Below are 27,439 nucleotides of genomic sequence, written 5' to 3'. Positions count from 1 at the left end.
TGTGGCTCGTGCTTCCGATGGAGCTTTTCTTCCATAGAAGACAGAGCACAATCAAAGTGTGGTTTCATTTGATGCATTGCCTCTTCTACTTGATGAGCCCATCTTTCCAATGCTTGTGGGTTCACGCAAGATCCTGGGGGATGAGCAGGTAGCTCATTTGTCACCTTTGTCATTGGTATGTCATCATCTGGCAGAGGAACAGTCTGTGGCTCTGGCCGAAAAACAGTCTGTGGCAGAGAAGCAGTCTGTGGTCCGGGATGAATCTCTGCTGGCAGCGGAGGTGGAGGGGGCAGGCAAGCAGGGTAGAGGCGCTGCTGACAAGAAGGACTGCCCGTTGCTCCGCCCATTGACTGGTCGACTGTAACTTCCGCGTTTGCCTTCAGTTTGCTCTGAGGCGCGGTGGCGGTAACTTCCTCTTTTGGCTCTGATTGCAAGAGCTCTTTCTCCTGCTCCTGCAGGAGCTCACTGACAGTCTCAAAGTGCTTCTCTGCTTTCTGCCCTTTTATCGCGCTTGGGCTTTTAAACAGTCCACTCAGCCCCCTGCACTGCGTAGTTCGGGCAGGAGTGACAACCCCAGCCGGTGTTGCAATTGCCTCCACTGCAGCCGCAGCTAGTTTTGACTCAGCTTGCATATTTTTCAAGGCATTTATAACAGTTCTCCAGGTGGGCCCTAAGTTTGTCATTTCTTTCCCTTTTCCCTGGATAGTACAGTCCCAGAGGTGATCCCCTACTTCCCTCCACTTGGCTGCATCGAAGAGGAGGGGGGGACTCGCAAATGTCCATGCTCCTGCGCCCATAAAACGAGCTTATTTAGATCCTTTTCCTTGGCCTCCTCCCCTCGCTTAGCAAGGATACTGAGGAGTAATTTCTGTGCTGCCGCAAACTCTAAATCCATGCTAGCAGAGTATCATGGAGGGAAGGTAGCGACCCTTCTTACTGGCCTGACCGACGTCCTTTGACTCGCAGTCGACACTCTCCGCCTGCAGTGTCTCTGTCGCTCGTCATCGTCACCCTTCTTTCGGTGATCAGCGAGCATATCTTCCTCTGAGGAACGGTCCCTGGTCGGGCGCCAGAAATAGCCAGAGATCTGCCAGGATGAACCACGCTTCTCATAGAGATACAATGGAACTCCGTTTATTCTATTGTCAGTCCCATAGTTATACCCTAATTCTCCAAGCACGCATAAGCAAGCTCCATACTATTGGGTTACAGCTACTGTTCACGCGGCCTTTAATAGCAAGCGATTGGTTACAGATTAATATGCACACGACTAACTAACATAAGTCTTCCTCTCTCTGTGGTCAGCATCCCCCTCCACAACATCCTGTTGGCTTGCCACATCAGCATTGCTCCTCTCTTTTTTCCCTAGTCAAGGACAGTTCACTAATATAGCTTGGATTGTGCACATACACATGTCCCTGTTCACTCAGCCATTTCTCTACAAAACTCCAAGCACACTTTCATCCTACCAAGATATTCACACCAGGAGTCATGATGTAATTGGTGCCTGAATGGATATTTGTGTCCTTTTCCTAGGCCTTCCCTACACCAAGAACTTTCGCCTCACTAACACCTCTTCGGCGTCCCTGACATTCAAGCTCTGCATTCCGGACGATGGTTCAGGGCCTGTTGTTACCTGCTATGACCAAATGCACAACAATACTGACCCATCCTGGAGGAAGGGAATTCATTTTTATGTGGAGCCAAAGGAGTTTACAATGACTCCCAGCCAAGGGACCATCCTCCCCCAGGGACACCAGGATATTGAGGTATGGGAAGAGCCCAGCTGGTGGGGCTGAAACTTCACTGGAGTGTGGGAGGGCTTTAGCTCTGCCAGCTTTGAGCATCGTGTGCGTGAGAGACCTGTGTGGATACAAAAATGCTGCTAGCAAGAATTTTCTTGGTATTTTCTAAGTCTGTGAGAGACTTTTCTCTCTCACAGAAGATAGTAGCAGAGTTCTATAAACAATGAAACACCTGCAACCTTGAGAAGCCTTGTTTATAGCTATAGTAGAAAAATATTTTGACAATGGATGTTTTAGGATTCTAGACAATCATCCCCAAGGGGTGGCTGATCCCTTGTCCAATTAGACTATGAAGAAAAAAGTCTATAAAAGGGTTTGTAAAATAATTAAAGAAATCAATCTTGCTGCACAATTCCTGCCTGCTGGATTTTCTCTCCTCCTCCCTACGGCTGCGGGACACGGTAATATTTTACGGCATTAATAGACCTGCACCGGTGTGAGGCCTCTGTTAGCTGGGTTACTGGGATGCTCCTGAAGGAGCTGTTTTGTCTCCAAAATCACAAGCTGAAACCGTGTACCAGATGATCAGTACAGAAGCCGTTCTTGTGCTTTTGAGAGAGATTTCTTTGATTGAAAGTGGGCAGAGGAAGGATGAGGACAGGAGGTGGCTGTTAGAGAGATGTCACTGTATAAAGCAGTTTGCTTTTCTTCCTGGTCTCATTTCTCCTCTCCTGGGGAGCAGATGAGTTGTGTTCACTGCAGGGATCTCCAGGGGAGACAGAAAAAACTCTGCAGCCATGAACTGCCCAGCACCTGCTGGGCCACACTTTGCCCTCAATTTCTTGCTGTAAAGCTGGACTAGTTCTGTTCAAATCAGAAGACTTCCTCTGCATTTATGTCATTGCAGTCAGATGAAAAATTGGCCCCTTAATTTGAATACAGTGGTGCATAGAGCTTTACTCTAATGTTTCAATTTAGCTGACCTATGCCCTGATAGAAGGGTGTGTTTAACAAATCCGGTATTGCCAGAAGGCTTGTGTTACTCCCAGAGACTGTGCTCTACACATGGACCAGCAGAAGAATTAAGGCAAAATCCTCCCCTTCCTTGCCATGAAACAAGAACTGGAGGACACCACACGTGGGCAATGAGCTTTTGTAAGGAAGAATTTACTGCTCTTCTCTTCCACCAGGTGACCCTGTGTTCCAACACCGTGATGGAATACTACCGGTATATCCTGGTGGTCATGGAGGGTGTTGGTGAGGGAGTGTTGGCACTGAACGTCACGGGCAGGTATCAGCATTTCCCTGGCCTCCCCCAGTGTCTTGGGGTGACCTTATGATGTGTATCCCATATCGCTGCCTATGCCCAGAAATTAATTCCTGTGCCTTTCTATGCCTCTAAACTGAGCCTGAGAGGGGGAAGGAAAAAAACTGAGCAAAACTTTTTCAAAGCAGTTTGCAGCTTGTTCAAGGTCACACACAGATAGCAATTTGTTTCCCAGCTGCGGCAGGGAAGGGGGGAGCACCCGGCTTGCTGCTCCCAGGACAGTTTTTTTTTTTGGCCAGTGGTTCAGCTGCTTTGTTCTCCGGAGAGAGACGGAGAGTTGAATTTTTCCTTCCCTGGAATTTCGGATTTTCTCCCTTTTCTACTGGACTGCTTGATTGCTTTAACATCAGAGCACATCGGGAGGACTTTCCACCGGGCACAGAGGGCCTGGCCCTGGCCCAAGCCCCAGCTCCGAGGAGACCAAAGGGAGGACTCTAACACTTTCCCAGGTTTTTCCTCCACAGCGAAAGATTTTATTATTTAGCATTATTTTCCTTTTCTGTGTGTTTGTTAAATAAATGGTTTTATCTGCTTCACTTTCCTTCGAGGAAAATTTATTTTTTCCCGACCCTGGTGGGGGAGGGGTGATTGTGCCTTCTCTCAGAGGATATATTTCTAAATTTGGCCAAACTGGAACAGGTTGCTACCCACAGCAGGGGTATATGATCTTCTTGGTGGCAAGTACAGTGGTCAGTTTGGTCTTGCCCTCTATTTCCTCGTCACTTCCTTTTCGCTGATTTCCAGGCAAATTGCTTTTGACACTTCTTAATTGTAGCTTCCCGCCGTTCCTCAGGTATCTCCCATTCAACAGGCACTAGTAATTCCCATCCACAAAGCAGGGTTACTATTTCAGCTGTTCTTTGCTCTACCTGGATGGGAATAGATTTGGCATTCGACACTTCATGCAATGAGAGCGTCGTTTTAGTGAACTACAATACCAATAGTTTTCACAGTCTAGACATTTACAGTTAACCCAGCTAGCATGTCCAGTATTGGGGTGAATCAGACAGGGTATATGGTATGGCACTGTTGGAGGTAGCAATTCCTCCTCCTTTTTAAATGAATCACAGGCTAAGGCCAGAATATGAGAACTCTCAGACCGAAATAGTCCTGATCCTCCTGTTTGGAGTGGAAGTATTCCTCCCCAAGAGGGGTACCGGAGGTGTCTCAGGACTGGTCCAGGCAACACTTGAAACCACTGCTATAAGCTTGGCTTTATTTCCCAATCAGGTGTGGTTCTTGGTGTACCCTTGGATCATTTGGGTTTTCCCAATGCATTACCACCCAGTTCCCGCTTAAGAGTTAACTTGGTATCACCAGGCGTAGATGTTATAGTCCACTCCTTAGGTTCTTCCACGGGTCCTTTGATTCTGCTGGCGTGGATCCACCCTCGCTCCTTGGTCCGGATTGCTGCCTCAGTCATCAGTAGCAGCTGAAAAGGACCTTCCCCTTGTGGAGTTAAAGATTGCTGTTTCCACATTTTTACTAGTACCCACTCCCCTGGATGGATATTGTGGATTTTAAAGTCTAAAGATGTGGTTTGAGGGATTATCCCTTTCAACCTCAAATCTTCAAGAGTCCTTGCAATTGTGTTGACATATTACTCCTTTAACACTCATTTCCCCTAATTCATAGGTAGCAGTTTCATTTTGAGTGGCCAGAAAGGGTAACCCAAACATCATTTTGTAAGGTGACACTCCCAGGTCTGACCTGGGTTGTGTCCGAACCCTCAATAAAGCCAGAGGTAGGCCTTTTACCCACGACATTTGAGTTTCATTAGTTTAGTTAAGGTTCTCTTTAAAGTTTGGTTCATCCTCTCTACCTGTCCTGAACTCTGTGGGTGCCATGGGGTATGTAGTTCCCACTTTATTCCCAAGGCTTGAGTTAGTTGATGTAGAACTTTTGATGTAAAGTGTGTCCCTCTGAGTCTATCCTATTAATCATTCCATACCTGGGAATAACTTGTTCTAAGAGGGTTTTTTGTTGCTGCCTGTTCTGAGCTTCCCCTCCCCCTCCCCAAGACACTTGCCTCTGCCATGTGCCCTGAGCTCCTTTGTTCTAAGCGCGGGCAAAACCAAATGTAACTCAAACTCTTTAGCAGTGTCTGATTGGCCGGTCACCCCGGGTCCTCCCCTTTCCCCTTCTCCGAACAGAAGAGACGATCAAGGGAGGCCCCGCCCTCTCTTGGCTCTGCTACCCTTTCTGCGAACGTCCCTTGTCTGTTTCTTTTGAAAGCTTCTAACTGTGGGAGATTGAGCAAGCAGAGAGCTATATTTCTCCCTCTTTGCTTCTGCTGGTGGTATTTGCTTTGCAGCTGATACAGTTACCGATTTTAGAGCTACTAAAGTGCTAGATTGCCCGTGCTACCTCTCTGGGTTGCTCGAGGCTTTCTAAGGCATTAAACCACTAGCCTAGCCAGTAAAAAGCTGAAAAGATACCTCCTCACTTACATACTACATTGGCTGTGGCTCTGACAGTGGGAACAGCTTCCACCCAATGGGTAAGATGGTCTGTTATTACTAACAAGAATTTTCACCTCTGTACTTGGGTGAGTTCGGTAAAGTCCACTTGGATACTTAGAAAGGGTTGAAGAGGCAACTCATGACCTCCTGGAGTTGTTTTTCTCATCACCTTTTTATTTACTTTTTGGCAAACCATACATCTTTCAGTTATTTGTTTAGCTAACCCATAAGTTCCAATGCACCCATAATTCCTTAGAAAGTGATCACACAAAGCCTTGGTACCCCAATGAGTTTTTTGATGCATGTCTTCTAATATTTTTCTGGTGAGTGATTTATTAAGTAACTGCCTTCCGTCAGGAAGTTTCCATTTTCCACATTTGTCTGGCTTTCCCCCTATCTTACTTAATTCTTTTTCCTCGGTTTCACTAAATTTTGGAATCTCCAATTTTTCGTTCTTTGAGGTCAAAATTAGCATAACCCTTTTTATCCAGTTTTCTGCAGCATCCTTAGCAAGTCCTTCATGTATCAACCCCTTTCCCTTTGAATTAAGTAATCCCCTTTCTTCCCAAATTTTCCCAAAGGTGTGTACTACTCCAAAAGCGTACTTTGAATCAGTATCTATAGTTCCCTTCTTGTGTGCTAAATATTCCAGTGCCCTTTTTAGGGCATATAATTCGCAAGTCTGAGCTGACCAGTTTGAGGGTAATTTTCCTTTTTCAATGGTTTGCATAGTTCCCCCATCAACTAAAGCATATCCTGACATTCTTTTTCCTTGTACACATCTGGAAGAACCGTCTACATATATTATTTCTCCTTCTGAAAGGGCTTGTTCCTCGAGATCTTCTTGAACTTTGGTTTGGTATTGGATAATTTCTAAGCAGTTATGTGTCAGGTTATCTTTCAGCTCTCCATATAAGAATTGAGCTGGATTTAGACTCCTGCTCACTTCCAGTGTCAAATCATCACTATCTATCAGAATTGCTTCATTTTTTAGCATCCTAGAGTCTGTTAACTGTTTTTCAGCTTTCTGGTTTAGCACATTTCGAACTGCATGAGGTGTGTACTCTATCAGCTTGCTCCCAAAAAGTAAGCTTATGACTTTCTTCTACCAAGATTGCAGTAGCTGCTATAGCTTGAATACATATTGGCCAGCCATGGCTTACTGGATCTAACATCTTTGACAAGTAAGCTATTGGTCTCTTCACTCCTTCCCACTCCTGGACCAGAACTCCATGAGCTACTCCATTTTCCACATTCACATACAGATGAAAGAGTTTTTCTAATGAGGGTAAGCTTAAAGCTGGTACTGAGGCGAGTTTCAATTTCAGTTCCTCTAATTTACCGTTATCCTCTTTGGTCCATTTTGTATCATCTCCTTCTGTCAACTTTTCATACAGAAATTTTACAGCTAGTGTGGATCCTTCGATCCGTAGTCTACAATATGCCAATAATCCAAGTAGCTTTCTAATTTCTCTCTTTGAAGAGGGAGGGGGAAGGGATAGAATCCCTTCGATTCTCTCAGGGTTTAATTCTCGACTTCCCTTGCTTATTAAGTGACCAAGATATTTTATTTCTGATTCTACAAATTGCAGTTTCCCTTTTGATACTCTTAACCCCTTTTCTCCAAGAAAGTTCAGAAGTTTTATCGTTGCTTCTCTGACTTCACTTTCAGCTTCCCCAGATAAGAAGAGATCATCCACATACTGGATGATTTGTATTTCTGGTGGAGTAGGGAAGGCTTGTAATATTGTTTCTAAAGCTTGTCCAAATAGGTTTGGCAATTCTGTAAATCCCTGTGGTAATCTTGTCCATCTCAGTTGCTGCTTTCTCCCGGGATTTGGATCCTCCCATTCAAAGGCAAAATATCTCGGCTTTCTTCAGCCAGTGGGCAGGTCCAGAAAGCATCCTTTAAATCCACTACACTAAACCACTGCTGCTGGGGTGGGACTTTACTCAGGAGAATATAGGGATTGGGTACCACAGGATAACGAGCCCAAGTCCTCTCATTAACTTCCCGTAAGTCTTGCACTGATCTATAAGTGCCATCAGGCTTTCTTACTGGTAGAATAGGGATGTTATGAGGAGACATACAAGGTTCTAATGTCCCATCCTTTATTAGTCCCTCTATTACTGGTTTTAAGCCTTCTCGTCCTTCTAAGGATATAGGGTACTGACGTACACGTATGGGACATTCTTCTTTCTCAATTGTGACCCTTATGGGGTCAATGTCCAGTCCTCCTCTATTCCCTTCTCCAGCCCAAACTCCTTGTTAATTTTTTTTTTCATCTTCTTGACCAAGTTTTAAAATTCTAGCCATCATTTTCCCTTCTTCTGGTATAACTCCTATTCCCAACTCCACCTGTAAATCCCTCCCTAATAAATTGCTACCTGCCCCAGGGACTAATAAAACATCCCCCATCCAAATTCTGGTTTCCCCTTCGATTACCACGTCTTTTATGACAGGAACTGTAAAACTTTCTCCTTTTGCCCCTGTTACTTTTACGGTATCTTTACTTATACTACAACCTTTTGGAGTATTCACTAGGCAGGTTCTTTCAGCCCCTGTATCAACCACAAATTCTAACTCCTCCTCCTGGGGACCGACTTTTAAAGTTATCACAGGCTCTAGATGGTATTTGTCCCCCAGAAAATAGAGCCGGTGACATCCCTATTCCTCGTCTGGGCCTATTTCTCAGAAGATTTTCACATCCCTCTTTAAGTGAGGGCATTCTCTTCTAAAATGCCCTTCCTCTCCACAGTAATAGCAAGCAGTTTTAGAATGCTCCTGAGTTTTTGTTTGTACTGAGTTCCTGTTTTTCCCCTTTTCTCCTTTTCTAAAGCCTGAATTTCTAGGAGTGGTATTCGGAGACCTCAGATTCCTTTGAAAGTTACTTTCTCTCATAGTGGCTACCATAATTTTGGCTTCTACTTTGGCTTTTTCTTCATCCCTCCTGACATAAACTTTTTGAGCCTCTTTTAATAAGTTGTTTAATGATCCTTTGTGCCAGTCTTCCAAATTTTCTAGTTTCTTCCTAATATCTGGCCAAGCATGAGTGACAAAATTGACTCTTAATAAAGCCTGCCCAGCTACTGTCTCGGGACCTATCCCAGAAAATTGTTCCATATTTCTCCTAAGTCTCTCTAACCATTCAGTTGGAGACTCTTCCTCTCCCTGTTGCCCTTCAAAAGCCATTTTTAAATTCTGCCTTTGAGGTGCTGCCTCTTTTATTCCTTTGATTATTAGATTACGGTAATCATTCATATTCCTTCGCCCAGCCTCTTCATTGTGATTCCAAGCAGGAAGTGTCAATGGCATCTTCTGGCCTCCTGGCAGTCCCTGCTGGTTTTCTCTTTCCAAATTCTCATACCTGCGACTCTAATAATTTCTTGTTCCTCTTGAGAAAATAGTATTTTCATTATTGCTTGCATCTCTTCCCAGGTGAAAATGTTTGGGCCTAAACATTGATCTAATTGTTCAGCTCTACCCACAGGATTGTCTAATAATCCTCTGACCTCCTTTTTAAAATTTCTAACCTCTGAAGAAGTGAGGGGGATGTTTACAAATCTTGTTCACTCAGCTCCCATTGGAACTTCCCTTAAAGGGAACAAATGGACCTCCCCATCCCAATTCTTGTGTCCTTTTTCTCTTATGATACTTCTTTCCTGTCTTGGGGGGTGTCGGGAGATGGCTGTTCTGTAACTGAGCTCCCCATACTTTGGTCGTTGCCAGGGGAACGGTGCAGGAGAGGGATGGGGGGTAGGAGGTGGGAATCTGTCGCGATAGAGGGGAAGCCCAGACGCTCAATATGAGTGATCAGCAGGAATCCGATTTATTGATTATACCAAAACTCCTTATATACTAACAATAATAGGCTACATGCATATTCGTAAAGGCGCATTCTAAGTGGTTCACGTCGACTAAGCTGATCCTAAAACCCCTCCTTAGTCCCCCTTTTGTGGTCAGCAGTTCTGCTTTTTTCCCTGGCCTTCTAACCACAGATGTCCATTGTTATACTGCCAAAACCTAACCTTGCTGGCTCTGCAAATAAACCCATAGCTCAGCAGTAAGGCTCAATGGTGGTTCAGTTATTGAGCAAGATACATGTGATATTCTGCAACTTCAGTTGTTACATAGGATGTGTGGTGCATTGTCTTATGAGACCTTGCTCAGCTAACTGCAAGGGTCTATGTGCCCGTTCTCACGTAGCCAGCTTCTCAGATCAGTAAGCTGCAAAGAATCTGTATATCCCGAATCTATATGTCCCTTTTCACGTAACCAATCTCTCACAGGAATCCTCTCCGAGGCTGATTCCTCCAGGAGTGGGGGGGGCGTAGGCAGGGACTGCCACCAGAACGGCCAAGGGGACAAGTTCTTCCGGTGGATACCAGAGTTTGGCATGGACTCTCTGCACACGGTCCACAGCAGCCATGGCGGCAGGACTCTGTGCTGCTGGCGGACCCAGTGCGGCCCACGGGGCCGAAGCCGGGTTCCATGGAGCAGTGGCAGACAACACAGCGGGGGCAGGGGCTGGTGGAAGGGCTGTGGACATCGGAATCGGGGCCGGAGCCGGGACCAGGGTGGCGGGGGACCCCAAAAGCAGTGGGCTGGGCTCCCACAGGACCCGCAAATGCAGCCTGGTCTGCCTGGATTCAGGGGACAGCAGCGTCTACAGGAGCTGTGCAGGGATGCGCAGATGCCAAAAGAGACTCTGGGACAGATGGACACGCTCCAGCAGGCTCAGCCTCCCACGCTGGGGCAGGGAAAGAGCGTGAGGAGACCCCCGCTGCAGAGGAAGGAGCGGCAGAGAAAGTGATCCCTAGGGACTCCAAGGGAACCCCCCTGGTGTTACCAGCCTCTAACCCCGTCTCACATTCGGGAGTTGTGTTATGTAACGGAGCGATTCTTGATAACTTTGTTGCACCGTGTAGCCCAGAGCTTCAGAACACTGGGTGGAAGGAGTGGTATTTCTCCCCAGCTCCCTTCTGGAGACTTTGCTATGCCAACAAAGAATCACTGAATGCTCGTAGCACCTCCTGTCCAGCAAGGGAGGGAGGATGAGAAAAAAGCCTGACTTTGTCTCTTAGCTTTCCTGCTCATGCACAACTGAAAGCTGTTGACATCCTGGACTTGCTCCCATGGTGTTGGGCCCATTGTGCCCCTCCAAATATCTTCCTCTACCCTAAAAACAACTGATGGAGATGGAAAATGCAGTAACCAGTCTAGTTACAGGAACAGGCCCGGGTGTCAGCTACAAATCTGTGCTACCTTCTGTCTACTGCCGTGACCTACCGAAACAGGGGTCGGTAAAAAAAAGGGTTTTTTCATAAATGCGCCTGCTCTTTCATTTTTCTTTTCTTTTCTGAGTGCTGCCAACCCTCTTGTGCCCTGAATGGCTCTCCAAGTCTCTACCCAAAGTCCTGACCCAAGCTGTGATGCTTCCAGCCAGGATCCCACCGTGAGGGGATAGCGAGAGTCCTGTGTGTCAGCCCTGGTCTGGAGGCTGAGCTGGAGGTGACAATTATCCCTTTTCCGATGGCCTGTGAGCGGTGACTGCCAATTCTCCAAGGGCCGTGGCACGTTTCCTCTGGGAGCGGGAGGTCCATTGTTACAAAGCTTCCTTTTTTACAGAGGAAACATCTTCAGTTTCATTTTCTCCCTGTAGTGGAAGAAGAAACATGACTTACAGCTACTATTGTAAATAAACCAAAAGCATTTCAGACAGATTTGTTAAGTAGAAGTTTCTACTACTCAAGGCACAGCCCCACTCTTTTTACAGGGTTTCCATTGAATGCAGTGTGGAATCTGCTCAAGTAGGAACTGCTGGGGGATGCTTATTGAGATGTATTTTTTCTTTAGGATGCGACTGTCTCCAAACTGAGGATCATTTAACAAATGGTAAGTAAATCAGTGGTGTCTCATTTAAGGTATGGAATGGCAGAGCGATGCAAAGAACTGTAGAAGCAGGATATGATGTTCGCCAACCAGAAAAAGAAAATGTGACTCTTCTTCACTGGGCAGCAGCAAACAACAGACAGGAAGCTGGTGAAGTAAGCTGGGAGTCCCTGTGACAGTAACACAGCATATTCTGCCACTGTTACCTATAATCACTTTGTTGCTTTTGTACTTGAAGACAGAGGAACGCACTGCCTGAGAAGAAAAGGGCAGACAGCCCAGTTTCTTTAGATGTGAAATCACATAGTACATGAAATCATGAAATGTTCCCTGGTTTGGTTTTTTAACGAAGTGTCCTGTTTTAAAAGTCAAATGTCTGCTAAGGAAGTGGGAACCTTCCTGGAATGGCAAGAAGATCGCTCTCTCCAAATCATTATAACTTCGAAAATTATGGGACTGAAAAAAATGCAGGAAAGAAGTAGCAGTTCTTTAGCACAGAATATGCACAGAACAAACCCCAGCACACGCACAGGAGGTTCCCCCGCGAGGGCCGTGTTTGCCCTTTGCTGCAGCTTCTGGCCATGCCCGGCAGGGGCCGCTGGCGGCTGCGGCGGGCGGCGGGGCGGGGGCGGATCCGCGCGGCCGGCAGGGGGCGGGGCGGGGGCACTCGCGGCCGGCAGGGGGCGCTCCGCTGCACGCTTGGCCCTCAGCGGGGGCGGGGCAGCGGCGGCTCGGGACACAACGGAGCGAAGGGAGCGATTCCCCGGGGCACTCAGGGACGGCGGACACAGCCCCGGCTCCAGGCGGCACACCGTGCACCGTCTGTGCATTCCCGAGCGGCAGGGAGGCAGGGAAAGCAGGCACATTCGATCACACTGCCGAATTGCAGCGTAGCAAAGTCCCGAAGCCTAATGCACAAAAGCTCCCGCAGCAACCACGCAAGCGACTGCCCCGATCCCGCCGGCGGTAAGGGAAGCAGGCAGTTTTACACCGCAGTCACTGATTCCAGGATTCCCGTAAGTCTCGGGCAGAGCGTACACCTTTTGCACGATGTGCGACTGCCTGGGCAGCCTTTAAAAACAAGTGCCCTAAAGCAAAGCCCTCCATCCTCCCCAAGGTTTCCCGGCTGCCAAATCCTAGTTACAGTGACAATCCTCTTGGCGCAAAAGATCATGGGATAGATACCTTATGGTTAGGAATCCCCACCCAAGCCGGTGTCCTTCAAGGGAGTTGGAGAGAGAGGGAAGGTCTCCCCGAGCCTCCTTTTCTCCAGGCTGAGCCCCCCCCCCGCTTCTCCTCAGACTTGTGCTCCAGAGCCTGCCCCAGCTCAATTCCCTTCTCTGGACACGCTCCAGCACCTCAAAGTCTTTCTTGCAGTGAGGGACCCAAAACTGACCCCACGATTCAAGTGGGGCCTCAGCGGTGCCCAAAACCAGGGGGACAGTCACTGCCCTGGTCCTGCTGGCCGCACTGTTGCTGACCCAGGCCAGGAATGCCAATGTCCTTCTTGGCCACCTGGGCACACCTGGGCTCGTGTTCAGCAGCTCTTGGCCACCACCCCCAAGGTCTTTTTCTGCGGGGCCATTGGAAATTGCACAGAACGGTCAGTGCAATGGGGGGAGTTTAGTAACAACTCCAGGCAGCCCAGTCTGATTTAGGGGACTCTGTGGCCGCTTTGCTAACAAGTCAAGGCGGCCCAGTTCCCTTAAGGGCTCTGGTGGGCCGCCTAAAGTAACCAGCCCGTAAGCGCTGCAGGGGGATGTTGTTGAGCCAAGTGCAGGGTGTAAACTGTGTCCTTGGACACCAATTCCCACTCTTCAGAACGTTGGTTTCTGCAGTGATCCCTCCTGCCCGTGGCCGAAGCGCCTTCTGCGCGCCCGCGTTGCCGGCCGTGCTGGCGGCGCAGCCACGGAGGAACGGCCCGCTCCGCGCGGGCCCCCGCGGCCGCCGCTCCCCAGGGCACGGCCGAGCGCTCCGCGCGCGCAGCGGGACAGGGGGCGGAGCTGCGTCGCTCGCGCTGCTCGGCCCGCGGGCGGAGCGCGCGCCACCAATGGGGAGCCGCGGGACGGGCGGGGCTGGGCGGGGATTGGCCGGGGCCGCGGGGCGGGGGCGGGCCCGAGGGGCCGGTGCCGCTGAGGGGCCGTGGGGGCGCAGAGCGGGAGCGGTGGCGGCAGGGCGGGCGCGGGCGGGGCGCGGGCGCAGGTTCGGGTTCGGGTTCGGGTTCGGGGTTCTGGTTCTGGTGGGGCAGTGACCCCCCGGCGAAGGGAGTGACCAGCCCCCGGCGGGGGACTGACAGAAGCCCCGTGGGGAAGTGGCCCCAGGCGTGTGGGTGGGTGCGTTCCTTCCTTGCCGTGGGTGGGATCGGGCCTGGAAGGGAGCAAGCCGTGTGGGGCAAAGGAGGAGCGGCGAGCCGCCTTCCCCTCACATCGCTTCCGAAAAGAAGCTACGGGCTACTAGAGGAGTGGCCTTCAAATGGGACAGTGGGGATTCGGATGACATATTTAAAATTTTTTTTTTGCTGTTTGGGTGGTCAGGCGTTGGCACAGGTGTTGCCCAGGGAGGTGTGGTTGCAGAGGGTAATGGTCAGGCTCAGTCAATGTCCAGATAATGGATCAGGGGTGGCGGCGATGAGGCACGTCGGGCCAGGAAGTCAGTCCGTAGTCCAGATTTATAGGATGATGATCTTTAGCATAAGAAGTGTTTGATCAGCCGAAAGAAAGCTGTAGTGCATGTTGCACAGAGAGAATCAGGTGTTGCCGAGTAAGTCATTCTCCATTCCCACTGAATTTTTGCTTGGATAGGATTCTGTCTTGTTTTCTGTGGTGTAAATGACATATATGGAGCAAGGAGTCTGGGCAAAAGCATCCAATTGACAAGGTCCAGTACAGGTAATGTTATAGCAGTAGCAATTTCTCAAATTGAGAAAGGCAGTTAAGTTTACAGGACTTTATTTCCAGAGGTTTATGAGAATGTGGTGAAACTTGTTTTTTCCTTTTGCCTGTATGTGTAAGTAATAAGCCATATATTATCTATGCATCTTAAAAGAAATTTCCAGTTAGCAGGAAGTTTAATGGATTACTTTGATATCATTGCAGTGCTCCAAGCAGTGTCCCACTAATGTCACCCTTGAAAACTGGAATGTGAAGGACCAACAGCTTGCTCATCTTCATGCCTGGGTCACTTTGTTGCATGCATGGCAGTGCTGTTAAATTTGTTTCTTCCAGAATAAAAAAAAAAAAAAAAAAAAAATTGGAGGATTGTTGGGGGTGTGTATTGGATTAACTTTTGTCCTGATATTTCCTATTTATTGCTACTCTGTGGTCAATGTCACCTCTCAAGTTTGAAGATCACCTATGAAATCTCTGTAATATGCTGGGAATTTCAAATATAGAAGTGTCAATATTTGCAAAATATTGGGTTAAATAAAATCGAATGGGAAAACACAGCCAAAGCTTCTGGTAATTACTTGGAGCAGTAACCAAGTTGTTTGGTTGGATTATTGTAGGAAGAAAAGTTACAAATGCTCCTTGAGGAGGGCACAAGAGGCTGAGCGACTCCCAGACTGCCTTAGATCTACCTAAGGAAAAGAATCCATGCCAGTGTTGTAGTGTGTAACCTTTATGGATTGTCAGCATTCCATTTCCGGATGGAATGGAGTGGGGAGAGGGGAACTTGCAATACCTCTGGGAAGGGAGGATGCCTTCCCACCTGGGAAAGGTCTGTCACAAATGGCATTGCTGAGCTCAGGGCTCCATCTCTGCAGCATAAGGGTGGTTGCAAAGGAATGGGATTGCTCGGTTCCAGTTTCACTCTGACCGTGAGAATGTCAACAGGAGAATGTGCTGTTGCCTCGTGGTGGCAGCCAAACTATTTCCTGCTCTTCCTTAGCAGTCTAAGGTTCTGATCATGTGTTAACCGAGAGCTGCACTGCCTCAGTTGGTTCTATTCCATAATGCAGAGCCTTCGCTCAAGGTTAGAAGTGATGTGCAGTTGAAGATAAAACTGTAATAGCATATTTTTTCTGCTTTATTTCCTACAGGATAAAGTCTCAATGTGTGTATCAAATCAAAAGCTGGCTTTACTTTTAGATGATGGATACAGATCTATGTTATGGCTACTGGACAGGTAATGAAACTATTTTTTTTAAATTATGCTATCCAAACTTTAAAAATATATTTTCCATTAAAAATGCAAAAAATTTTTGCCGTCCGAGGTAATGTAAAATACGTGTTTTATCATCTTCCTGTAGTATAAATCAAAACAACAAAAACTATCTAGAAGTATATGTTGCACCAGCTACATCTCTATAAAGTAGCCTGGAAAGATTGGAGAATCAGTACAAGAATAAACCAAAGGAAAGGTCTTCTGAGCAGAGGAAGTGAAAACAGGAAACAGATGAGTTCCGAAGGGAAAATATAAAAGAGAGAAACAATTGCCAATGTTTTTGCAAAAATAAAAAAGGACAAAGATGTGTGGTTACATCTTGTAGCTAGAGATATTGAGAATTATATATTTTAAAATTCTAATCTGGACAGAGACGATGTGTAATCCAGGTTATGAACTAATAAGAGTTGTAAGAGTTATGAGGCATAGTCACGATAAGAGTTGTGAGAATGAGCTTCAACAAACTCTGTGTCCACTGTAAAAGAGTTACAGAGGAGATGATGTACTCATAGCTGGCATAGAGCAGTCAAGTTACGAAGCCTTTCTTGTTTAAGCAGGAGATAGAAAAGAGGAGGCCTCCAGTAAGGCACTCCCAGAAGCCAGAGGCAGAGCAGCGATTGTCCTGGAGCCGCCAGTTCCCAACCAAGGTTCCAAGAACGATGTGGCAGTACCAGAGGAGAAGACTTTTGGTGTGGTGCTGGAAAAAATGCTCCAGCAGCAACGGCAGATGTTCCCATCTGCAGGGCACTTAGAGCCATCAGCAATGGAGAAGAAGGATGAGGATGAATTCCACACGTCGGATACTCCTGGCAGGAGACTTGACCATACCTGGTGCCTCCGTGAGAGCTGCAGGACTGGAGACGGAGGAAGCCCTTTGGACAGGACTCGCTGCTCCCTCAGAGCCGCGGCTCTCAGCAGAACCGGCTCATTGCTGAGGATGCATGTGGCCAGGAAGAGCCTTGCAGAGGAATAGGAGGCCAGCTCATTGCAGTCAGGGAATGGCTGACGGTGTTTCCCAGCAGAACTTTCCTGGAGGTGCCAGTTCCAGTCCGTGACTCGCAGGATGCTGTAGCGCTGCCATAGGAGAAGGCCTTTGGCATGGTGCTAGAGAAGATCCTCGAGCAGCAAAGGCAGGTGTTGGCAGCTCCAGGGAATTCCCTGACGTCAGCAGTGGAGGAGCAGGATGAGGAAGATCTCCACGCTTGGGATACTTGTGGCAAGAGCCTCCATCCCTGCCAGAGCCTCGGTGAGAGCTGCCGGAGCGCAGACGGAGGAAGGCCTTTGGACAGGTGCAAGGTAGGAATGATGCACGGTCCCCAGTCGTGGTGTGAGCAGAAACATTTCTTCCAAGCATCCCTAGCTTTTAGAATAGTTTCACTCTCAGGTTCGAATAGCGTGAGCCTGGCAAGCCAATAGTCTAAATGTTCAGATGTCTGCTACCCAATACTAGACATGAACTCAAGTCTCTCCTAGCAACATCAGGCTTTTTCCCTAAGCCAAGTGCTGGAGGAGAATTTCTTCTGCAAAACTCCTGTGCTTCTGCTGCTTGTTCCATTTTAGAAAGTTTCCTCCATCGGCCCTGCCTTGATTGAATAGTCTTTTCTCTTCTAACTAGAAGCTCCAGGTTCTCTTCTTACAAGTTGTCTTTGTTTTGTTTGCCCACAGACAGGAGTCCCTCCTCCATCACAGCCACGGCAATCATCCAAACCTGCTTGTGGCTGAGGATGCAGATGGCCAGGAAAGGCCTGGAAATATATTTGGAGCAAGCCGTGTCCAAGAAGATTTTCCTGGAGAAAAGCATGCTTGCAGCAAGTGTCTTGGAGCTGCCAGTTGCCAGTCCATGACTCCAAGGATGCTGCGGCACTGCCAAAGGTGAAGAGTCTCAGAGAGTTGCCAAACAAGGTCCTCCAGCAGGAAAGGCAGATGTTGGCAGCTCCAGGGAATTCCCTGATGTCAGCAGTGGAGGAGCAGGATGAGGAAGATCTCCTCACTTAGGATCCTTCTGGCAATAGCCTCCATCCCTACCTGTCCTGGACTGTAATGTATACTGTTACCATCCCCATGAGCTGTTGGAACCAGGTGGGGTTGTGTTTCCTCGTGTCTTCCCCCGGTTTATCTTTCTGATAATGGCCCATCATTGCCCTGCCGCATGACTCAGGGATAACTCTCCCTGGAGTATCTTTTGCAATGAGCCCATCAACACCTGGCCTCCTGACTCATCATCCTATTGTGAGATCCTCCACCTAGAGGGACCAAGTGTTCCATCCTAGATATAATCTGAGATTCTGAACAGCAGAGATAATCTTCCCACTGGATTTCCAGAGGACAGGAGCTACATAGCCACCACTGGACCTTCTGAGGAAGAGCAGACCCTTTCTACAGGATCACCGCTTTAAAAGGACTGCAGCCACCATTCCACCGCACTGCTACCACCATCCTGATTAACAGGGTGTCAGGTTGTATCCTGACTCTGTCAGTTTAACCCAGTGTTTTCTGCCTTTTTTTCCTTTTATTTCCCTATTAGATTGTTATTCTGACTTGGTGTCTCCCACTAGTTTGTTTTCAAGCTAGTACATATTTTGGTGCCCAGTGTGGAGCTGGGTGCTGAGAAAAGTTAGAATTACACTTTTGTATTGTAGAAGCCACCTACTCACTATGATGTTCAGCATTCTTACATGGGTCTTGTACCTAGCTCTCTATATTTTTCGCACATGGGGAACTATCTGCCGGTTTTAATGCTCCTGTGTAGACCAGGGTATGGTATAAAATTTGCTTTATTAGTCTATTATGCCTACTGCATGATAACCTCCGAGGCAATGAACATAATTTGGAATATATACTCAACTTTGTCTGCTTGTCCTACTCTAGGCTGCTACATCTGGGGCCTCAACAATCATACCCAGTCCCTGGGGGGAGGATTAAAGAATGTTTTTTTCCAGCCTTTCAAGCCTGACACAGCAGTTTTTGAAAATATTGAGTTCCTTCTGGATGTCAAAGAAAGCATAACCTTGCTGTTAGTTCTGCTTTGTCTTCTCTGTACAGTGTACACCATGCTTAGAATCAGAGCTATGGCACAGCATCCTCAGGATGAGAGGGAAAAAAAGAGCAGAGCAACAAACAGCATGTCTACACAGACTGACACAGGGGAGAAAGAAACCAAATGCAAGACAACAGCATCCATGTCTACGCAGACTGACACAGAGGAGAAAAAACCAAATGCGCTGTCAGCATCTCCACACAAACCATCACTGAACCAGAATAGCCTACACCGATTGCAGTTGCCCCTGTTCAGAAGAAGAAATCAAAAAGCAAATCAGTCGGCATAGTCACTGACAAGGATGCAGCAGGACCTTCACTCCCAGCAGTAGAGACAGAGCCAGAGATCATCACTCGGTCGCTATCCCTGGGTGAGCTGCGTGACCTGCAGAGGGAATTCACCCGCCAGAAAGACAAGACTATCCTGACCTGGCTGCTCCACATTTGGGACGCTGCAGCCAATGACACCATTCTGGATGGAAGTGAGGCCAGGCAACTGGGATCTCTGTCCCGGGATGTGGTCATTGACCAGGGGATCGGGAGAACCCAAGAAACTCTCAGCCTCTGGCGGCGACTGCTGACAAGTGTAAGGGACAGGTACCTTTGTAAAGAAGACCTCCAGGTGCCCCAAGGAAAATGGAGCAGAATGGAACAAGGTATCCAATGCCTGAGGGAATTGGCTGTGCTGGAGATCATTTTCTCAGAAGGCAAGAGATTTCCTAAGAGCCCAAATGGTGTCCAGTGCACATCACAGATGTGGTTGATGTTCGCACACCTTGGACCAGAGAAGTACTCCCATTACCTGGCAACGCTGCAATGGAGGAAAGGCGAGGACAGGGTGGGCATCTTGGTCCACAAACTGAGGATTTACGAGGATACTGTCACAGCCCCATTTTGCACCCATGTCTTGTCCGTGGAAACAAGGCTGGCTGAGCAAGTCTGGAGCTAGATTGAAGAGGGCCATCAGAAATTGAAAAAGGAACTTAAGGAAGAGATTTACCCGATCTCGCCAGAACCAGCAAGAGTCTCTGCCATTAGGAGCAGGTGTCCCCCAACCAGGGAGAGGATACACCCCACGAGGTAATCTCTGGTTTTTCCTTCAGGAACATGGAGAAGACATGAGTAAGTGGGATGGAAAACCCACCTCCTCCTTAGCAGCTCGGGTACGTGAACTAAAAAGAGGGACAACTACCACAAGAAGTCATCTAGAGTCAACATGCTCCGGTCTCCCGCACACAGAACTCCAGACGGTACCGGAATGATAATATGACCGATCCTCTTGAAGGGACCTCAGGAACGTATTCACCGGAAGGGAGCAACGTGCAACATGACCAGGAATAGAGGGGCCCTGCCTCTAGCCAGGTAGAGGAAAGGGAATCGGGTCTTTTGGACTGTGTGGGTCCGATGGCCTGGCACATCTGACCCACAAAGATACACGGCTTTGGTTGACACCGGTGCTCAATGTACTCTGATGCCATCAAGGTATGTGGGAGCAGAACCCATTTCTATTTCTGGGGTGACAGGAGGATCCCAGCAGCTGACTGTACTGGAAGCTGAAGTGAGTTTAACTGGGAACGAGTGGCAGAAACACCCATCGTGACTGGCCCGGAGGCCCCGTGCATTCTCGGCATAGACTATCTCAGAAATGGATATTTCAAGGACCCAAAAGGACATCGTTGGGCTTTTGGGATAGCTGCTGTGGAGACAGAAGATATCAGACAACTGAGTACCTTGCCTGGCCTCTCAGATGACTCCTCTGCCGTGGGACTGCTAAGAGTTGAAGAACAACAGGTGCCAATCTCCAGAGCAACAGTGCACCGTCGGCAATACCGCACCGACAGAGACTCTGTGGTTCCCATCCATGAGATGATTCGTAAACTGGAGAGCCAAGGGATGGTCAGCAAGGCCCGCTCACCTTTCAACAGCCAGTGCGTAAGTCCAGTGGAGAATGGAGACATGGCACCCCTGAGAGGCTCGAGTCAAACAATGGGACTCATTTTAAGAACAGCCTCATCAAACACCTGGGCCAGAGAACACGGTATTGAATGGATATATCATATCCCTTACCATGCACAAGCTGCCAGGAAAGTTGAATGCTGCAATGGACTACTTAAAACCACCCTGAAGGCACTTGGTGGGGGGACCTTCAAAAATTGGGAAGTGAACTTAGCAAAGGCCACTTGGATGGTCAGTACCCGAGGGTCCATCAATCGAGCTGGTCCCGCCGAGTCTGAACCCTTGCACACAGTGGATGGAGATCGAGTCCCTGTGGTACACATGAGAGGTATTTTAGGAAAGACTGTTTGGATTAATCCCATCTCAGGCAAAGGCAAACCCATCCGTGCGATTGTCTTTGCTCAAGGACCTGGTTGCACTTGGTGGGTAATGCAGAAAGATGGGGAAACGCGTTGTGTACCACAAGGAGACCTAATCTTAGGTGAGAACAGTGTGTAGGGTTTCATTGTATATATGTATATGTGTGTGTGTGTGTGTGTGTGTGTGTGTGTGTAGAGTTTAAGGAAGGTATTGATTTGGGATGATATAGATGGTAATAGAATAAGGGGTGGATTATGTTCTGGGTTGCAGTGTATTCTATTACCATCCTCATGAGCTGTTGAAACCATGTGGGGCAGTGTTTCCTTGCCTCCTCCCCCCGGACTATCTTTCTATTAATGGCCTATCAACACCTGGCCTCCTGACTCATATCATCCCATTGTGAGATGCTCCACCCAGAGGGAGGAACCAAGTGTTCCATCCTAGATATAATCTGAGATTCTGAATAGCAGAGATAATCTTTCCACTGGATTTCCAGAGGACAGGAGCTACATAGCCACCACTGGACCTTCTGAGGAAGAGCAGACCCTTTCTACAGGATCACCACTTTCAAAGGACTGCAGCCACCATTCTACCGCACTGCTACCACCATCCTGATTAACAGGGTGTCAGGTTGTATCCTGACTCTGTCAGTTTAACCCAGTGTTTTCTGCCTTTACTTTTTTTCCTTTTCTTTCCCCATTAAATTGTTATTCTGACTTGGCGTCTCCCACTAGTTTGTTTTCAAACTAGTATACTGCCAGAGCGTTGGTGAGAGCTGCGGGAGCACAGACGGAGGAAGGCCTTTGGACAGGTGCAAGGTATGAATGATGCACGGTCCCCAGTCGTGGTGTGAGCAGAAACATTTCTTCCAAGCATCTCTAGCTTTTAGAATAGTTTCACTCTCAGGTTCAAATAGTGTGAGCCTGGAAAGCCAATAGTCTAAATGTTCAGATGTCTGCTACCCAATACTAGACATGAACTGATGTCTCTCATAGCAACATCAGGCTTTTTCCCTAAGCCAAGTGCTGGAAGGAGAATTTCTTCTGCAAAACTCCTGTGCTTCTGCTGCTTGTTCCATTTTAGAAAGTTTCCTCCATCGGCCCTGCCTTGGTTGAATAGTCCTTTCTCTTCTAACTAGAAGCTCCAGGTTCTCTTCTTACAAGTTGTCTTTGTTTTCTTTGCCCCAGACAGGAGTCCCTGCTCCCCTAGAGCCACGTCGATCTGCAGAACCTGCTTGTGGCTGAGGATGCAGATGGCCAGGAAGGCCTGGAAGTAAGCACAGAGGTCAGCCCAGTGCAAGATGATTTTCCAGAGACAAGTGTCCCAGTAGCAAGAGTCTTGGAGCTACTAATTGTCAGCCCAGAGCTCCCATGGCACTCTGGCTGTTCCAAGGAGGGAACATGATCCACATGAAACCAAGGAGGTTCCTCCATCTTCAGGAAGCTCCCCTGACATGGCTTCTGACTTCCAGGAAAGTGTTTACCCATGGCGGTCAGATCTCCTTAGGAGCATGTGTGTTAAATAAATTTGGATTTTCCCAGAGAACTGAGTGTTCCCACTGTTCTGGATTTGTGGGATTCCTTTCTTCCCGGAACTGGCACAGCGCTGCGTTTGGATGCAGGATGGGAATGCTCTGGATCACGGGTGGATAGTTTGGTTGTTGCTAAGCAGGGCTTGCCCTCCTCAAGGACTCTGCAGGGTCCTAGAAGCCACTCCATGTCCCATACTCTGCTGTTGAGGAAGTGACAAAGAGCCTGGAAGGATCATGTCCAGGACAGCCGACCCAGACTGGCCAGAGGGATATTCCAGACCACAGGATGTCCTGCTAACAACTGGGGAAGCTGGTCAGGAGAGGCTGAACCCTGGTGCGATTGACTGGGCATCAGGCAGAGGGTGCTGAGCACTTGTGGTGGGGATCACTGCTCTGACCTGGGCTTTGGTCCTCTGGCTCATTTCTCCCCTTCTTGTTCTTCTTCCTCCTTCTTCTTGTTTGTCTGCACCTTCCTGGTTTTCTTCTCCTCCTTCTTCTCCTTCCAGGTCTTATTCTCAGTCTTTTTATTTATCTTCTCTTTCTAATTTTTTTCCTCCTTTGTTTTTATTGCTCTTTTTTCCTTTTCTTTTCTTATTCTGGAGCAGTAAATCAGGATGTTGATGGAGGTCTCTGGTTCTGTTCCCAACAGGGCAGCCATTTGGCGCAGCCCATGAACGCGGCGTCGGAGTCCATGGAGGTGTAGGACGGATCTTTGTTGTCCGCTTCTTCCCTCTCCCACTCCCCACTGCCACCAGTCATTGCCCTGGGCAATGAGGGGGCTCCCGGCTGAGCGAGGGCAGCGCGAATGTGCAGCAGCTCGAGGATCCGCTCCCTGCGCGCTTCCCGGCACAGGGCTGCCCTGGGCCTTGGCATGGACAGAGGGTCCCCCTTCTCTGCTCGGCGTGACCCTCCTGCCCCAGCCTCGCTCAGTTCGATTCATGTGCCTCCCGTGAGGGACACCCTCCACACAGATCCTGCTTCTGATTCCTTGGATCCACAGCACTGTTTTTCCTGGATTTTAGCCATGGCTTCCCCTGCGTAAGGGGCTGGGCTATGCAGGGGGGAGTGTGCTGGGCTTTCTCAGGACAGCGTTAATGGTTTCAGGTTCCCAAGAGCTCTTGTGTCTCCCTTTTCCCCACCAATATCCCTCTGTCCCCTCCTTCCTGACATTTGCTGCCATCACTTCATCCCGTCCCTGCCGCTCCTTCCTCTGCAGCGGGGGTCCCCTCACGCTCTTTCCCTGTCCCAGCACGGGGGGCTGAGCCCACTGGAGCGTGTCCAACTGTCCTAGAGTCCCTTCTGGCATCTGCACATCCCTGCACACCTCCTTTGGATGCTGCTGTCCCCTGGGAAGGTGTCCATGCCTATAACGAGGTGTGAAATAAAACTATAGAGATGATTTTAAAAATTGTTATTTTATTGAAAGCATTGCCCTTATAGAGACCGCACAAAAAACAGTTTTCCCTCAGATTCTCATGGCTTTTTCAGCAAATTATATTAAATATATACCTTAATGAATGAGCCTAGGGCAAAGTGTTCATTTAGAATACAGAGGTTATTCTACAGTAGTTTCTCCTCTGAGCAGTCATCCAAGTCTCTGACTCTGGCAAAAGACTGATCGTCCAGAAGAAAGCACTGATCTTCCAATGGGAGAATTTGCACTTGGACAAGTTTTCCCAGAAGAATTATTTCAGCGTATGTTTTCTCCAGCCAAGCAGTGCTTTGTTCTGCGGATCTCAGAAAACGCTACCACAGCTGTCAATACCGAGAGATTTGCAACTAGTGGTTGCAAGCAGCATTACCTAATGGCCCAGTGCAGGGGTGCAGAATTCAAATCTCCACCAAGCTGATCCACTACGCACCTTTGGAAATGTAATATCTGTGTAATAACAACACAGGAAGGTCAGGAACAGACATAAAATAGCAAAACATGATACGAATGATAACACAGCTAAAGAAGTAAATGACTCCTAATAAAAAATTCACTAGACAAGCAAATGGACAGAAGTGCTTTTGCAGTAAATGACACTGTTTCAAGAAAATGTTGAAGAAAAAATAGAGTCTCTAGCAAGGTACTTCTAAAATCAGCTTTCATCTTTGTTACAGAAACAAACCCAGGAAAAATCTAATGGTTTCATGCAATACATGATTTCACATCTAAAGAAACCGTGCTGTCTTTACATTCCAGTGACATCGACACAAAGCTAAGTGCATCAAAATTTGAATTCTACCCTTTTCTTCTCAGGCACCGTGTTCCTTTTCCAGTACAAAAGCAACAAAGCGATTATAGGTAACAGTGGCAGAATATGCTGTGTTACTGTCACAGGGACTCCCGGCTTACTTCACCAGCTCCTGTCTGCTGTTTGTTGCTGCCCACTGAAGAAGAGTCACATTTTCTTTGTCTGGTTGGCAAACATCATATCCTGCTTCTACCAGTTCTGCCATTCCATACCTTAGATGAGAAAAAAAAAATCCATTTACTTATCGTTTCTTCAATATTCTCCAGTCTGGTGACAGTCGCATCCTCAAGAAAAAACACATCTCAGTAAGCATCACCCAGCAGTTCCTACTTGAGCAAATTCCACATTGCATTCAATGTAAATGTAAATTCAATGTAAAAAGAGTGGGGCTGTGCCTTGAGGAGTAGAATTTTCTACCTAAAGGAACCTGCTTGAAATGCTTTTATTTACAGTAGCAACTGTAAGTGATTTTTCTTCTTCCACTGTGTGAGAAACGAAGCCCACTCCTCTTTTTGGAGTTCTCTATAAACTTAATAAGGGACAAAAGGGGACAAAGGTCACTTAAAGCAAGAGCCCGCAGCGCTGGGTGTATGCTCATAGCCAGAGGCACAGCCACTTACACAAACTTCCCGCCTGTATGCTTTAACATCCTGCATATTAATAAACTACAGTGCAGATGCATGGCTTTTCTCCGAGAACTAATTTACATTTTTTTAGAAGGGATTAACATAGTTCCTCCCCCGACCCGCCTTTCAGAGCATGCGTAGATGATCATGAGGGTCCTCAGGGGTCCTCTCCGATGAAGGCTCCCATCCTCCTCATATCTTGAACTTTTCAACTTTGCCTTTAGAGCATGCTCAGTTATGGTGTTCCTGGGTCTTTCTGGATCCAACCGGTTTAAATTCTGTACTTTGTGGCTAATTGGTTTCGCTGTTGCCAACTTCTCATTAGTACATCCTGCTGCTTCCTTTATCCAGCTATACTTGTCTATTTTTGCAATTATTCACTTGGCGAGTTTCCGTTTATTTGAGCATTAAGCGATGAATTAACCATACACTCGCTATTACATTGTATAAAAAAGTTATCATTCAAATTATATAGGTCTAAAAAGTTATGATTCAGATGATATAGATATCTTATAAATCAAGCTATATGAGTATCTTGTAACTTTGACCCCAGTTATAACATTAACTAGTTATTATCTGCATAACAAAGTTATTCTTAACATGTTGACACATAATATTTCCTAACATATTCTAATACATAATATTTCTTACATTTCACTACCCACGAAAGCCAATGCTCTAATAGCTGTTTAGCACAACTACAGGGAGAAAATGAAACGGACAATGTTTCCTTTGTAAAAATATCCAGCCTGGCTCACATCTGAGGACACTCCCATCTATTGCAACACTTTGCACCCTCAGAACATGTACTTGTGTAACGTGTAGCCTTGACAATATCACAGCTGCTGGGGTCTTCAGCGAAGGGATATGGGCCTGGGAGACCTTGCTCTCCATGGGCACTCTGCCTGTTGTCCATATGGCGTCGATGAGGCCCGTGGCAATGGCTTTTACACTGTCAGTTAACAAAACAATTATTAACCACTGTTATTTATCAGCTGCACACCACAGACACCTCCCTCTTTACCAGAAGCACTCACTGTGTGTGTCAGGTTCTGTTAATACAAACGAAGAGGTTAATTCAAAGCACAGGTAAAACCACCTGGCAAGAGACTAATCCTTTTATTTGCGGACGACAGCAGGGATGTGGTCAACGTGTATCAGGACAAATTACAGAGGCCTTCAGCAGCCTGCAGAGCTGGTTCCCGACACAGCAGCCTCACCCACAACAGTGCTGCCACACCAGAACCACAACCTAACGGCCTCTGTGGATGGTTTTAAACGGCACTTGGGAGCCGCAGTGCCGCCGTGCAGCCTGAAGCCCATGCGAGGGAACAGACGAGGCACACGCAGGGCAGGACACGGACGGCTCTTGCCCGGCAGCGCCCGCCAGACCCCGGTGGCACCGCGGCCCGGCCCTCGCCGCCTGCCAGGGGCCCCGGGCAGCGCCGGCTCCACCCCGCTCCAGCCCTGGCACTGCCCGCGGCTCCCCCCTCACTGCCGGGCCGCTGCCCGCCATCCCCGCGGCCCCGCAGCTTCCTGCTCCCGCTTCCTGGGCACGGCTGGCGGGGCGGGGCCGGCACTCACGGCCCGGGCGGGGCGGGACCAGGGAAGCCCAGGGGAGCCATTCCTGAGCTGCCCCGGCCGCTGCAGAGCCGCTTGGGCGGGGCAGATCGGCAGCTCACCAGGCTTGTTGAGTTGTGCCTGAAATGGCTCCTTCCCTTTTACCGAGGCAGCCACAGCGAAAAACTCTTTCGTTTTCATACAGGTTCCCCCCGGGTTTTGTCAGACAAGGACCCTTTTCTGCTGGCGAATTTTTCGGGGCGTTGTGCCTCCGCAGCTGGAAGCGATCCCTTGGTGAAGGCTCTGGAGCACAAGTCTGATGAGGAGCGGCTGAGGGAGCTGGGGGACTCAGCCTGGAGAAAAGGAGGCTCAAGGGGGACCTTCTGGCTCTCCACAATTCCCTGAAAGGAGTAGTGCCACCTCATTGCTGGCATGGTTGCCACAGGAGTTCAAGGCCATTTGGGAGCGTTTCCACCCGTAACCAAGCCCCAGTGTCCCCTCATAATGAGCACAGGGTGAGGGAGGAGTCGCCATTTTAG

The 27,439-nt window shown here is 48.2% G+C and overlaps 2 long non-coding RNA genes across 3 annotated transcripts; both read left to right on the top strand.

Moving 5' to 3' along the window:
* Positions 1-14,136: 14,136 nt before the first annotated feature.
* Positions 14,137-17,938, top strand: LOC120411379. 2 transcript variants are annotated; one of them, XR_005603699.1, is made up of 4 exons: positions 14,137-14,187; positions 15,467-15,552; positions 16,149-16,887; positions 17,257-17,938. It is a non-coding gene; the product is annotated as an uncharacterized LOC120411379 (long non-coding RNA). The 2 variants fall into 2 exon arrangements; XR_005603700.1 differs by having other exon boundaries at positions 14,145-14,315.
* A 3,576-nt stretch (positions 17,939-21,514) lies between these two features.
* Positions 21,515-22,489, top strand: LOC109950971. The gene is made up of 2 exons (XR_002273363.2): positions 21,515-21,761; positions 22,131-22,489. It is a non-coding gene; the product is annotated as an uncharacterized LOC109950971 (long non-coding RNA).
* The last annotated feature ends 4,950 nt before the right edge of the window (positions 22,490-27,439 follow it).

This window comes from Corvus cornix, chromosome 27, assembly GCF_000738735.6.
Source record: "Corvus cornix cornix isolate S_Up_H32 chromosome 27, ASM73873v5, whole genome shotgun sequence".
NCBI lineage: Eukaryota > Metazoa > Chordata > Aves > Passeriformes > Corvidae > Corvus > Corvus cornix.
Note: the sequence above shows the minus strand (reverse complement) of the source record. Positions and strands in the feature narration are given on the sequence as shown.